Raw genomic sequence first — 16,256 nt, forward strand, 5'->3', positions numbered from 1 at the left:
CCCTCTTGGAGCAAATGGTTTTAAGAGGCCCTCTTCTTAATGTGTTGGATGACTGTGTAGTCAGTTTTAAAATATAAAACAGAAGTTCACGTGAAGGAAGCGGTCTTCTTGATGACAACGAAAGATGACAGGGTATTGTGAAATCTTAATGTGTAGCATGATTGGTTGTAAATTGCTTCCATGTTTGCTGAGGTAATTTGTGGATAAGAGATGAGTCAGATCTTCCATTGAGATCATAGCACATTAGAGTGAAAAAACTCAAGGTTTAATTTTGATTTACATTGCTAAGTTGTTTCAGTCATGTCCAATTCTTTGCAACCCCATGTACTGTAGCTTTCCAGGTGCCTCTGTCTGTGGGATTCTCCAGGTAAGAATATTGGAGTGGGTTGCCATTTCCTCCTCCCGGGGATCTTCCTACCCAGGGATCAAACCCATGTCTCTAACATCCCCTGCATTGGCAGACATGTTTTTTACCACTAGTGTCACCTGGGAAACCCCAACTCTTAGATATCAAACAGAAGCAATTCAGTTCTTGAGACCCCAGGTGTCAAGAACTGGGGTCTTTAAATATTTGTATGTTTTTAAGATCAAACATAAAGGGACTTCCCTGGTTGCCCAGTGGTTAAGAGTCCCCCTGCCAATGCAAGGGACATGGATTTGATTTTGATCCCTAGTCCAGGAAGACTCCACACGCCATGGGCCAACTAAGTCCATGGGCCAACTAAGTCCATGGGCCATAACTATAGAGCCTGCACTCTGGAGCCCTTGAGCCGTAACTACTGAAGCCCGTATGCTCTAGAACCAGTGTGCTGCAACAAGAGAAGCCCCTGCAGTGAGAAACTCATACACTGCAACTAGAGAGTAACCCTTTCATGCAGCAGCTAAGACCTGGTGTAGCCAAAGAAAATAATAATAAAATGTAAAAATTTAAAAATATTAAACATAAAACTAAGATATTATTCACAAGTATAAGTTATTATGATCACTTTTATACCAAATCAGCAGTTTTCCATGTATACTGAGGGACTTAATGTGCCAGTCACTCTTCTGAGTATTTTTCACATATGAATTTGAAATCAGAGTTGGAAGAAGATTAAAGAACAGTGACAAAAGGGGCTGAAGGAAATCATGTTTCTGTTGATAAGCCAGCTTTCTTAAATCTTTGTTAAGGAGCTGTTGTCACTTTTATTTTACAGGAGGAAAAGTTGAGCCCTCAAGTTACTTGTTTAAAGTGAATTAGTAGATGGTGGTTTGCGATGAGAACTCAGGTCTTTGTTGCTGCAAAGTATAAGTTCTTTCTGTTACCACACACCTGTGTTCAGGAAAGAGTGAATAATGTTGAATGAATAAAAGAAAATAATAAGGGTGAATAGGCTAGGATCTGAGGTGAGCCTTGAGCTATAATATTTGTCCAATGTAGTAAATATATGCTATGCTATGCTATGCTAAGTCACTTCAGTCGTGTCCGACTCTGTGTGATCCCATAGACGGCAGCCCACCAGGCTCCCCCGTCCCTGGGATTCTTCAGGCAAGAACACTGGAGTGGGTTGCCATTTCCTTCTCCAGTGCATGAAAGTGAAAAGTTAAAGTGAAGTCACTCAGTCGTGTCCAACTCTTAGCGACCCCATGGACTGCAGCCTTCCAGGCTCCTCCGTCCATGGGATTTTCCAGGCAAGAGTACTGGAGTGGGGTGCCATTGCCTTCTCTATGTTTAAACATATATATGTGTGTGCCCAAGGGTTAAGCTGTGTGAGTTTCTCCCAATTAATTAGATTCAGCATAGTTTATTTCCTTTATAAGTAAAGATAACTAACTTTAATGCTGATGGTGATAAACAAAGGTGAGCTGTGTTTCAAAGAATATAGATTAGACTTTAGTATATTTCTAACACTATTGCTATAAAAGCTGAGGCTTAGAATGTTTCTGAGCACATTTTATTCCAGATTCTCTCATTTCTAGGGTCATAGAGGAATGAGGTATTATGATGCTAAGTTGTATTTTCAGTTTGTAGTGGTTTTTCCCCCCGATTGTAGGCTGAAATATTTTAGTCAGTTTTAATACCTCTTAGGGTTTATTTTACTAGGCCTACCCTAATTTTCAAGAGTAGTCTGAATTATTTTTGGACTCATAGCACGTATATACTTTCTCTTATCTGTTTTTCCCTTGTAGAAACAATTTGTTGTCCATTAATTACACGAGAAATATACATTTATTAACCTCCACATTCTCCCTATTATTGTAGTTGTTCTTCAGTTGCTAAGTTGTGTCCCGCTCTTTGCGACCCTATGAAATGCAGCATGCCAGCCTTCCATGTATGCAGTATCTCCCAGGGTTTGCTCAAACACACCTCCATGGAGTCAGTGATGTCTATTATGTATACATACAAACAGATTTCATCTTAAATGAATCCCTCAAATGCTATCAGAAAAGACATTTTGAACTGCCATGAAGGGATCTAGTGGGTGACCTGAAACTTGAAGACTTGGAACAAGGCTAGAGTGTGGTTCAACCATTGTTAAAAGTTTGTGTCCCTATCATTGCATTCCTGTTTATAATTCCTATAACCAGCCAACAATGATAGAAGAAAATATGAACTATTTCTTTGCGTTGGCAAAATCACAGTTTAAGAAGACATAGTTTCCTTAGTAATTTTAAAAGCACATTTGTTTACAGTGGTTGATATAGTTAGATTAAAAAAAAATTCAAATAGTTTTTGAACTAAAATAAAAAATCCTTGAAGTGTTTAGTTATGTAACCTTAATGAAACATTGTCTTCTGTCTGCTTGGATATAGGGTACTCTGATGGGATCCGGAGCCAAATGTGATGTAAGCTTCAAACACATTTAACATTCTGTAAGATCTTATACATTTAAGAGATCTGTTTACAAATGCCATGGTTTCTCTTCTTAAATATTTGTGAGATATATATGTATATACACATGGTGTTTTGCTTTACAATTTGTTTGTAAACTTCTGATGCTTATTGAAGGAGCCAGATTAGACACCCATGATCTGTCTGTAATTGGTGTAGTTCCTATGTAATAGTTGGATTGTTGTTGTTCGTTGTTTAGTCACTAAGTCGTGTCTGACTCTTTGTGACACTATGTGGGGCTTCCGCCAGTAGCTCAGGGGCAAAGAAACGGCCTGCAGTGCAGGAACTGCAGGAGACATGGGTTCAATCCCTGGGTTGGGAGGAGCCCCTGGAGGAGGACATGGCAGCCCACTCCAGTATTCTTGTCTGGACAATCCCATGGATAGAGAAGCCTGGCAGACTATAATTCATGCAGTTGGAAAGAGTCGGACATGACTGAAGCTACTCAGCATGAAATACAGCCCACTAGGCTTCCCTGTCCTTCAATATCTCCTGGAGTTTGCCCAAACTTAGTCCATTGAGTCAGTCAGTCAGTCAGTTCAGTCGCTCAGTCATGTCTGATTCTTTGTAACCCCATGGACTACAGCACACAAGGCCTCCTTGTCCATCACCAACTCCTAGAGTTTACTTAAACTCATGTCCATTGACTCGGTAATGCCATCCAACCAGCTCATCCTCTGTTGTCCCCTTCTCCTCCTGCCTTCAATCTTTCCCAGCATCAGGGTCTTTCAAATGAGTCAGCTCTTCACATCAGGTGGCCAAAGTTTCAGGTTCAACATCAGTCCTTCCAATGAATATTCAGGACTGATTTCCTTTAGGATGGACAGGTTGGATCTCCTTGCAGTCCAAGGGACTCTCAAGAGTCTTTTCCAACACCACAGTTCAAAAGAATCATTTCTTTGGCGCTCAGCTTTCTTTATAGTCCAGCTCTCACATCTGTACATGACTCCTGGAAAAACCATGGCTTTGACTAGACAGAACTTTGTTGACAAAGTAATGTCTCTGCTTTTTAATATGCTGTCTAGGTTGGTCATAACTTTCCTTCCAAGGAGTAAGTGTCTTTTTAATTTCATGGCTGCAGTCACCATCTGCAGTGATTTTGGAGCCCCCCAAAATAAAGTCTCTCATTGTTTCCATTGTTTCCCCATCTAATTGCCATGAAGTGATGGGATTGGTTGCCATGATCTTAGTTTTCTGAATTTTGAGTTTTAAGCCAACTTTTTCACTCTCCTCTTTCACTTTCATCAAGAGGCCCTTTAGTTCTTCTTTGCTTAAGCTGAGTGTCATAATGGTGGTGTGATCTGCATATCTGAGGTTATTGATATTTCTCCTGGCAATCTTAATTCCAACTTGTGCTTCATCCAGCTTAGCATTTCTCATGATGTACTCTGCATGTAAGTTAATAAGCAGGTTGACAATATACAGCCTTGATGTACTCCTTTCCTGATTTGGAACCAGTCTGTTGTTCCATGTCCAGTTCTAACTGTTGCTTCCTGACCTACATATAGATTTCTCAGGAGGCAGGTCAGGTGGTCTGGTATTCCCATTGTTTCAGAATTTTCCACAGTTTATTGTGATCCACACAGTCAAAGGCTTTGGCATAGTCATTAAAGCAGAGGTAAATGTTTTTCTGGTATTCTTTTGCTTTTTCCATGATCCAGTGGATGTTGGCAATTTTATTTCTGGTTCCTCTGCCTTTTCTAAATTCAGCTTGAACATCTGGAAGTTCACGGATCATGTACTGTTTGTTGACATCTGGCTTGGAGAATTTTGAGTATTACTTTACTAGCATGTGAGATGAGTGCGGTAGTTTGAGCATTCTTTGGCATTGCCTTTCTTTGGGATTGGAATGAAAACTGACCTTTTCCAGTCCTGTGGCCACTGCTGAGTTTTCCAAATTTGCTGGCATATTGAGTGCAGCACTTTCACAACATCATCTTTCAGGATTTGAAATAGCTCATTGGAATTCCATCACCTCCACTAGCTTCGGTTGTAATGATGCTTTCTAAGGTCAGCTTGACTTCACATTCCAGGATGTCTGGCTCTAGTTGAGTGATAACACCATTGTGATTATCTGGGTCATGAATATCTTTTTTGCGTAGTTCTTTGGTGTATTTTTTGAGGACATATTTTTTGAGTATTAGTTCTAGAAGGTCTTATAGGTCTTCATTGAACCATTCAACTTCAGCGTTCTTCTTCAGCGTTACTGTTTGGGGCATAGACTTGGATTAATGTGATATTGAATGGTTTGTCTTGGAAACAAACAGAGATCATTCTGTCATTTTTGAGATTGCATCCAAGTACTGCATTTCAGACTCTTTTGTTGGCTATGATCACTACTCCATTTCTTCTAGGGGATTCTTGCCCACAGTAGTAGATATAACGGTCATCTGAGTTAAATTCACCCATTCTAGTCCAGTTTAGTTCACTGATTCATGAAATTTCAATGTTCACTCTCGCCATCTCCTGTTTGACCACTTCCAATATGCCTTGATTCATGGACCTAACATTCCAGGTTCCTATGCAATATTGCTCCTTACAGCATTGGACTTTACTTCTATTACCAGTCACATCCATGACTGGGTGTTGTTTTTGCTTTGGCTCCATCTTTTCATTCTTTCTGGAGTTATTTCTCCACTGATCTCCAGTACCACATTGGGCACCTACTGACCTGGGGAGTTCATGTTTCTGTGTCCTATCTGTTTGCCTTTTCAACTGACTCATCACTTGAGCCAGTGATGCCATCCAATCATCTCATCCTCTGTATCCTCCTCCTCCTCCTGCCCTCAATCTTTCCCAGTGTCAAGGTCTTTTCTAGTGAGTTGGCTGTTCATATCAGGTGGCCTGAGTATTGGAGTTTCAGCTTCAGCATCAGTTCTTTCTGTAAATATTCAAGATTTATTTCCTTTAAGATTGATTGGTTTGATCTCCTTTTTTGTTCAAGGGACTCACAAGAGCCTTCTTATCGCATATGGTGAACAATGTTAGATTTGTGATAGCCAAAGATTTAGCTTCAGGACCAGGGACCAGGCTTGATCGCTCAAGAGCTTTAGTGTAGCAGAATTTTATTAAAGTATAAAAAGGGACAGAGAAAGCCTCTGACATAGACATCAGAAGGGGTCCAGCAAGTGCCCCACTATAGTGTTATTAAAGCCTTATATACTTTCATCAGACCCAATCCCACAACATTACAAGATTAGAATTAACAGTAGAAAGGTCTTACCAGACTCACTTCCACATAAGATAACAAGATTAATCATAAGGTTCTTGTTAAAAAGGAGAAACATGTCCGTGAGTAAGATACAGTGTTGTTATATAATCCTTAGTACAGAGTTTAAGTTGAATTGTTTTGTTGTGTAATCATTAGCTCTGGGCTTAAAGGAAATAATATGTGACTAAAACTAAGGAATGTAGAAAAAGAATTTGTCCTTTTCTCCTCCTTGAGGGCCTGGGACTCCTTATCAACCTACCTGAGAATTAGCTTTCTCACTTTTCCAGCACCACAATTTGAAAGCATCAATTCTTTGATGCTTAGCCTTCTTTTTGTTTTCTGACTTTCATATCCATACATGACTACTGGGAAAACCATAGCTTTAACTGTATGGATCTTTGTTGGCAAAGTGATGTCTCTGGTTTTTAATATGCTACATATTTTGAAGTCACTTAGTTGACCCCCTAAGGTTAAACAAACCCCTGTTGAATTTGCCTCAACTGTGATTGAATTCAAGGGGTTGCTTGTGTCTCTGTACCTGAAACAAAACACTGGGCTCACTCTACACTGCTTCATTAACACAAAACATAGGACACATTCTCAAAATTATTTCCCATCTTAATTGCCTTTATTGGAAAATATCTTGTTAATGGTAGTAAACCAAAACATGACATTTCATGATCTTCTGATTCATGTGCTACACCTAAGAACATTTCTGTGTTTGCTTGAGTTCTCAGACGAGCATTCCTTTGGCTCCATAAAACTCCCTGTCTCCAACCCTGATCTCTTTCCCCTGCCAACAAGTTGGGAATGTTCATCTCTATTTGCAACTTCTCTGTCCCTTTATTCCTTTATTAGAAAAACTGTTGCTCATCAGTGAATGTAAGAAATGGAATTTGCTATTGGTGGCTCAGTGGTAAAGAATCTGCCTGTCAATGCAGGAGACATGGATTTGATCCCTGGCCCAGGAACATCCCTTGGAGAAGGAAATGATAATCCACTCCAGTGTTCTTCCTTCGTAAATCCCAGGGACAGAGGAGGCTGGTGGGCTACAGTCCATGGGGTCGTGAAAGAGTCAGACATGACTTAGTGACTAAAAAACAAACAGCAGCAACAGGCCTGTGCTTACTGAGGACTTACTTTTCTGAGGGCAAATCATTAGATAAAGGGCTGTTTTTTTCTCTGTTGGAGTGGAAGTGCTTTTTGGTGACTAGACTGTGGCATATGAAACTGGACAACAACAGGAACAGTAATAGCAACAATAACAGCTTTAGAAGTAAATTTAAAAAGTTATTCACAGTTCCTCTGAAAATTACCTAAGTTCATCCATCAGATCAGATTAGTCGCTCAGTCGTGTCCGACTCTTTGCGACCCCATGAATCACAGCACGCCAGGCCTCCCTGTCCATCACCAACTCCTGGAGTTCACCCAGACTCACGTCCATCGAGTCAGTGATGCCATCCAGCCATCTCATCCTCTGTCGTCCCCTTCTCCTCCTGCCCCCAATCCCTCCCAGCATCAGAGTCTTTTCCAATGAGTCAACTCTTCGCATGAGGTGGCCAAAGTATTGGAGTTTCAGCTTTAGCATCATTCCTTCCAAAGAACACCCAGGGCTGATCTCCTTCAGAATGGACTGGTTGGATCTCCTTGCACTCCAAGGGACTCTCAAGAGTCTTCTCCAACACCACAGTTCAAAAGCATCAATTCTTCGGCACTCAGCCTTCTTCACAGTCCAACTCTCACATCCATACATGACCACTGGAAAAACCATAGCCTTGACTAGATGAACCTTTGTTGGCAAAGTAATGTCTCTGCTTTTGAACATGCTATCTAGGTTGGTCATAACTTTCCTTCCAAGGAGTAAGCGTCTTTTAATTTCATGGCTGCAGTCACCATCTGCAGTGATTTTGGAGCCCAGAAAAACAAAGTCTGACACTGTTTCCACTCTTTCCCCATCTATTTCCCCATACATTCATAGTATTAGGAAATAATGTATATAACAATAACTGACACCCGATGAGTTCAGGAAGATCTCAAACATTTTTATCCCCACAAAGGTTCAAATTATTAAAACACCTTGAAAATCAGTCTTCTTTCTGTAGAACATTGACTGCCAAAAGGAGAAAAATCATGTATAGCCATTGGATATGTGTTCTTTTTACCTTTGCAAGGCAATGTATTAAATTTTTGGAAATGTGAAAGAGAACTGATACAGCTACAAACTTCAGAGTGTGTTATATATGGTGGATTATTGCTGAACTAATCCTGGATGTACAAATTAATAGTACAGGGAAGTTTTGCAGACATACAACTGAAATTCCTGATGGAGCATTTCAGTTTAAACTGTATTGAATCTGAATACTCCCACAACAAAATTTTCAGTCTTGATTCTGTTGGAAAGAATTATTAAAGAAATTTCCAATTGAAGTTGAAATGCTAATTACAAGCCTGTCTCATAACTATGTGGTGAATGTCTAGACTTAGCTCTAATTGGTCTTATTTTAATGCATTTATTGTTTAATTGCTTGTGGGGATGATTTACTCTTTCTTATAACTGAGATTAACGGCAAATGGTGGCTTTATTGGCATTGCTATCACAGAAATTACTAAAAGTCTCAAAATAGAATTGAGAAGACAGATTCTAGGCATGGAGGAATGTCAGACTAAAAAAGCTTCATGAAACTTTGTTTTAGAAGTATTACTACTTTAGTGATTTTGTAATGTGCTCATTAAAACTTTTTAATTCTTGTTTTTAAATGTAGGGAGTTGAGTCCATACAATGGCGTTAAATGTAATTGCCTTTTACAGAGTGTAGGATTGACATTTTAAAAAGGGGGGAAATGCAGCATCTAGAGCTATTAATTTGAAGCCACAGTTTTGTTTTGTTTTTTTTATCCTCTGGATAATAATATTTTTAGTAGGATTTTGGAAACCTATGTAAAAGAATAATGTATTTTGAGTATTCAGTCTTCTTTGATTGCTCTAGGCCTTTTGAATATACATTTGCAATCTACTATTATTTGCTGTACAAATCATGGGTGACATTGTCAATTACACATTTCATTTATTGGTAGACAGGAAAAACATGATATCTCTTTTATGTATTCATGTTAGTGTTGTGATCTATATCAAATCAGATTTTTGTCTTAACTAACTTTGGAAGGTAGGGATGGAGAAGACTGCCAATTGGTGCACTGTATATTTTTTTGGTATGTATAAATTCATTGTTAAAGTATAGATAAACATGATGAGAAGTCTCATATTTTCCAGAGAATGAAGTTAGATAATACAGGGGAATACATTTAAGTGGGAAAAATATAATTTATAAAATATAAGGAGTTGTATCATATCTATTTGGTATAACAAAATGAATGAGAACATAGGATATTACCAAAAAAAAAAAAATAGTACTCTTGGTTTCTATTGTTGTTGTTTTATTTTTATATATGATGAATATATAATAATCATAAAACAGACATTTGTCATGTTGACAAATAGTTCTGGGGTGAACACTGGATAGCACTGAGGTGAAGAAATAGAGGCTGGCCAGTTCCCTCAAACTCCCAACCCCTTTATCCCTCTCTTGGGACAAACTCATCTGTTTGGCCTGATGTATCCATTCTGTGGTATTTTGTCATAAATCTATAAAGAAAGGGGATATTGACACCATTATGGGCATATTTCACTATATGGATATACCACAATATATGGGTTCAATCCCTGGGTTGGGAAGATCCCCTGGAGAAGAAAATGGCAACCCAGTCCAATATTCTTGCCTGGAGAAGTCCATGGATGGAGGAGCCTGGTGGGCTACAGTCCATGGGGTCACAAAGAGTCGGACATGACTGAGTGACTAACACCTACCTACCCACCACAATTTATATGGATCCTAGTGTTGGGATCAGTTCAGTTTAGTCACTCAGTTGTGTCCGACTATTTGTAAACCGAAGGACTGCAGCATGCCAGGCTTCTCTGTCCATCACGAGGTCCTGGAGCTTATTCAAACTCATGTCCATCGAGTAGGTGATGCCATCCAACCATCTCATCCTCTGTCATCCCCTTCTCCTCCCATCTTCAATCTTTCCCAGCATCAGGGTCTTTTCAAATGAGTCAGTTCTTCGCAGCAGGTGGCCAAAGTACTGGAGTTTCAGCTTCAGCATCAGTCCTTCCAATGAATATTCAGGACTGATTTCCTTTAGGATTGACTGGTTGGATCTCCTTGCAGTCCAAGGGACCCTCAAGAGTCTTCTCCAAAACCACAGTTTAAAAGCATCAATAGGCAAAACCAATACAATATTGTAAAGTAATTAGCCTCTAATTAAAATAAATAAATAAAAAAAATAAAAGCATCAATTCTTCGGCACTCAGCTTTCTTTATAGTCCAGCTCTCACATCCATACACGACTCCTGGAAAAACCATGGCTTTGACTAGACGGACCTTTGTTGCCAAAGTAATGTCTCTGCTTTTTAATATGCTGTCTAGGTTGGTCGTAGCTTTTCTTCCAAGAAGCAGGCGTCTTTTACTTTCATTTCATGATATGAAATTAAGAAATCTTTCCCTACTGTAAGATTATATGGGCATGTTTCTCCTTTACTTTCCAAGATTTATAGTTTTATCCTTCTCATTTTGGTCTTTTCTGATTTATTTTAGTGGATTGTATGAATAAGAGTCTAATTTTCTTTTATCTCACATGGATATCCACTTTTCCTAGCATCATTTACTTAAACACCTGCCATGGCTTTGCTGATGGTGCTATTTCCATCATGTGAATGTCCATAACAATGTGGCTTGTTTCCTAGCGGTAACTGAACTAACACCATGCTGCTTTATTTACTTGAGTCTCAAAATGAGTCTTAATATCTGTTAGACCAAGTTTCCCTAACTTGTTCTCCAAAAATATTTTGGTTATTTGTGACCTCTTGAAATTTTGTATATATTTCAGAATTATTTTGTCAACTTCTTCAAAATGACTGTTGAGATTTTGTTTGCAATTATATTGAATCTATATAGCAGGGGAGAATTGCCATTTCTAAAATACAGAGATTTCAACCTATGAAAATATTTTCTGTTTCCTTTTATTTGGCCATTTTTAATATTTTCATAAATTTGCCTTGCAAAAGTCTTATGTATTTTTTCATAAATTTATTTTTAGGTAATTTGTATTTTTGATCACTACTGTAAACATGTCATGTTTTAAATTTTATTTCTTGTTAGGAATACATTTTTATATTGATTTTTTTTTGTCAAGTAATTGTGCCAAATTCTCATTAACAATTATCTATATAAGTTCTTTTAGATCTTATATATACATAATTATTTCTTCTCCAAATGTTGGCAGTTCTTTTTCTTCTTTTTCCATCTTTGTACTTTTATCTATTGTTCTTACCTTACTGAACTGACCTCAAATGCAATGTGCAGCATGTTTGTAATGCTGGGAAGTTTTATCTTGCTTCTGGCTCAAAGAAAATGGTTTCATCATTGATTGTGATAAATACCAATAGGCTATGTTTTCTAGATACACTTTGGCTCAAGAGTTGGCAGTCTATGTCTGTTGGCCCAATCTGGCCTGCCACGTGGTTTTGTAAGTAAAATTTTATTGGAATGCAACTATGTCATTCATGTAAATACTGTTGTCTATAGCTACTTTTGTATCATGATGGCAAAGTAGTGTAGCAGAGATCAGATGGCCTGCAAAGCTGAATATATTTATTGTCTGGCTGTTTAACAAGAAAAAGTTTGCCAACCTCTATACTACCAGATTAAGTTGTCATCTTTAGTCCTTTTTTTGCTAAATATTTTGTTACCAATGATAAATATTGGATATTATTAAATACTTCTCCTGCATTGAAACAATATGATAATGTTGTGAATTAAATTGTCTTTATCATGTCAAACTAAACATATTCTTGAAATAAATCCTCCTTTAATAAAATGCACTATTCTTTTAATATATTTCTTGATTGAGTTTTCCACTATTTTGTTGTGGATTTTGCATTTTTGTATATAGTTAGGTTGAACTGTAAATCTTCTTTCCCTTAGTCTTCTTTTGAGTTTTGGTATGAAATTATGCTGGAGAAGGAAATGACAACCCACCCACTCCAGTGTTCTTGCTAGGAAATTCCATGGACAGAAGGAGCCTGGTGGGCTACAGTCCATGGGGGTCATAATACAGTCAGACATGACTGACTGACTCAGCAACAGCAATCAAGTTATGATAGCCTCTTAGGATAAGCATGAGTATAATTGGTTAACTGGTCAGTGGAACCATTTGTGCCTGGAGTTCAGTTGTGGGAAGACTTTTAATTATTGATTCAGTTTCTTTCATGGCTTCAAGATTATTCATATTTCCTCTTTCTCCTTGAGTCATAGTTATATTTTTTCTGGGAATTTATCCATTTTTCCTAAATTTGTATTTATTATCATAAGCTGTTCATAACATCCTCTTAATCTCCTTAATGTCTGCAAGATGTTCCTTTTGTCATTTCTAATATGGGTGTGTCGTCTCTTCTTATTTGTTCACTAGCATTTTATCAGTTTTATTTGTCTTTTCAGAAAGCCAACCTTTGCTGGCTTTTCTGTAGGCTTTCTAGTTCATTAATTTCTAAAAGTAGTCTTTCTTCTACTGTTTTTTAGACTTTAATTTGTCTTTAATTTATTGAAATATTTAGTGCAATTTTTGTTTTTTAAAAAATATCTTCTTTTAAAGATTACAACTTCTTTAAAATAAAAAGATATTTTTAATTTTTCTATTTTGTATTTTAATTTGTTTTCATTTATACTCTTAAGATTTCTACCATGGTTCTAACCCATGGACATTTTCTTATATTTAAGAAATACTGATTTATAGATTGTGTTGTGTTTGTAACACCTTCATATGACTTTTCTTAGAAATTTGTTGATAGCTGGTTTGTGACAACATATAGTCACAAATGTTCCATGTCGATTTGTAAAGAATGTATGATGCACTGTTATTTATGTCTATTAAGTCAAGTATGTATATCTCTTTGCTCTCTAGTTCTGTATCATTAAACTTTTTATCTGCTTGTTCTATTAATTATTGAGAGAAGCATACTATCTTGATCCCAGCTTATAACTCACCCAGGCCAGCATTTCTCATGATATGTTCAGCATATAGGTTAAACAAACAGGGTGACAGCAGGCAGCCCTGTTGTACTCCTTTCTTAATCTTGAACAAATCAGTTGTTCCAAACAAGGTTCTAACTGTTGCTTCTTGATCCGCATACAGGTTTTGCAGGAGACAGGTAAGATGGTCTCATATCCCATCTCTCTAAGAGCTTTCCACAGTTTGTCATGATCCACTCAGTCCAAGGCTTTAGCATAGTCAATGAAGCAGAGATAAATGTTTTTCTGAAATTCCCTTGCTTTTTCTATAATCCAGCAAATGTTGGCAATTTGATCTCTAGTTCCTTTTCCTTTTCTAAACCCAGCTTGGACATCTGGAAGTTCTTGGTTCACATAATGCTGAAGCCTAGCATGCAAGATTTTAAGCATGGCCTTACTAGCATGGGAGATGTGTGCAGTTGTCCAATGGTTAGCACATCCTTTGGTACCACCCTTCTTGGGAACTGGGATGAGGATTGACCTTTTACAGTCCTGTGGCCACTGCTAGGCCTTCCAGATGTGCTGACATAATGAATGCAAAACCTTGATGATGTCCACCAATGGACATAATTTCATTGCATCCATTAGATTTATTAACCTCAGTGTTTCTTAAGGCCCACTTGACTTCACAATCCAGAATGTCTGGTTCTAGGTGACTAACCACACCATCGTAGTAATCTGGTCCATTAAGATCTTTTTTATACAGTTCTTCCATGTATTCCTTCCATCTCATCTTGATCTGTTCAGGGTCTACTAGGTCTCTACCAATTGTTATTCTTTATTGTGCCTGTCTTTAGGCAGAATGCTCCCTTGAGGTTTCCAGTTTTCCTGAAGAGCTGTCTAGTTTCCTTTTGTTGTTTTCTTCTATTATTATGCACTTTTCATTGAAGAAGGTCCTCTTGTCTCATATAGCTATTCTTTGGAACTCTGTGTTTAATTGAATGTATCTTTCCCTCTCTCCCTTACTTTGCGCTTCTCTTCATTCTTCTGCTATTTATAAAGCCTCCTCAGATAACCACTTTGCCTTCTTGCTTTTCTTTTTCTTTGTGATGGTTTTGTTCACTGCCTCCTATACAGTATTATGGACCTCTGTAGATCTAGTGCCTTGAATCTATTCATTACTTCTACTGTGAATTCATATGGGATTTGATTTAAGTCATATCTGGCTGGCCTAGTGTCTTTCCTGATTTTCTTTAGTTTAAGCCTAAATTTTGCTATGAAAAGCTGATTATCTGACCCACAGTCAGCTCCAGGTCTTGTTTTTGCTGATTGTGTATATAGCTTCTTTGTCTTCAGCTACAAAGAATGTAATCAATTTGATTTCGATATTGACCATTTGGTGATGCCCATGTGTAAAGTCATCTCTTGTATTTTTGAAAAAGAGTATTTGCTGTGACTAGTTCATTCTCTTGGCCGATTTCAGTTAGAATTCTTAGTATTACATAAAACATGAAAATTCAAGAGAATATGATCTGGGCACCTTATTGATTGATCCAGGATTGCCTTTTCTGTTAATGAGAGTAGGAAAAAGGAAAGGAGATGTTTACAGTCATCAGAAGAGAGATTGGTAAAACCTAATTTGTTCCCTCCACCAGACCATGAGCATGTCTACTGCAAAAAAAATGAACAAGCCTAAATAAAACAAACTTTATGTGCTTGGAGATAAGATATGAATAAGATAAGAAATGCATTGTATTCATATCTTATCCCCAGGCACATCATTTCAGTTTAGGTCAGTTACTCAGTCCACTCTTTGTGACCCCATGAATCACAGCAGCCTGTCCATCACCAACTCCCAGAGTTTACCCAAACTCATGTCCATCGAGTTGGTATGCCATCCAGCCATCTCATCCTATGTCGTCCCCTTTACCTCCTGCCCACAAACCCTTCCAGCATCAGGGTCTTTGAAAATGAGTCAACTCTTTGCATGAGGTGGCCAAAGTATTGGAGTTTCAGCTTCAGCATCAGTCCTTCCAATGGACACCCAGGACTGATCTCCATTAGGATGGACTGGTTGGATCTCCTTGCAGTCCAAGGGACTCTCAAGAGTCTTCTCCAACACAACAGTTTAAAAGCATCAATTCTTCGATGCTCAGCTTTCTTCACAGTCCAACTCTCACATCCATACATGATCACTGGAAAAACCATAGCCTTGACTAGATGGACCTTTGTTGGCAAAGTAATGTCTCTGCTTTTGAATATCCTATCTAGGTTGGTCATAACTTTCCTTCCAAGGAGTAAGTCTCTTTTAATTTCATGGCTGCAATCACCATCTGCAGTGATTTTGGAGTCCAAAAAAATCAAGTCTGACACTGTTTCCACTGTTTCCCCATCTATTTGCCATGAAGTGATGGGACCAGATGCCATGATCTTCGTTTTCTGAATGTTGAACTTTAAGTATGGTCAATTAAAAATTGTTTGATCAAGAAATAATTACTGACTTTCTGGGTACAAGGAATTCTTTTTAGCATAATAGAGGGGTACAAACAAGAATAAAACAAGATTGTTGACTTTAGTTTGTAATCTACTTGAGGACATAAGATATACAAAAGATAGAATCTGAAAGTGATATGTAACAAAATGATGATAGAAGAGACATTACAGAACCATGAACAATAAAATAGCGAAATATATTATTTAAACAACAAATATTGTTAATTTGTTATGTCATAAATAAATGTCATGGGATTTTTGCTGTTGTTGTTGTTTTGTCGCCCAGTCATGTCCAACTCTTTGCGACCCCATGGACTGCAGCATACCAGGCCTCCCTGTCCTTCACCATGTCCCAGGGTTTGCCCAAGTTCATGTTTATTGCATCAGTGATGCATCCAGTCATTTCATCTTCTGATTCCCCCTTCTCTTTCTGCCCTCAGTCTTTCCCAACATCAGGGACTTTTCCAATGAGTCAGCTGTTAACATCAGAGGACCAAAATATTGGTGCTTCAGCTTCAGCATCATCCTTCCAGTGAATATTCAGGATTGATCTCCCTTAAGATTGGCTGGTTTGATCTCCTTGCTGTCCAGGGGACTTTCAGGAGTCTTCTCCAGAA

Source organism: Bison bison, unplaced genomic scaffold, assembly GCF_000754665.1.
Source record: "Bison bison bison isolate TAMUID 2011002044 unplaced genomic scaffold, Bison_UMD1.0 scf7180017864370, whole genome shotgun sequence".
Classification (NCBI taxonomy): domain Eukaryota; kingdom Metazoa; phylum Chordata; class Mammalia; order Artiodactyla; family Bovidae; genus Bison; species Bison bison.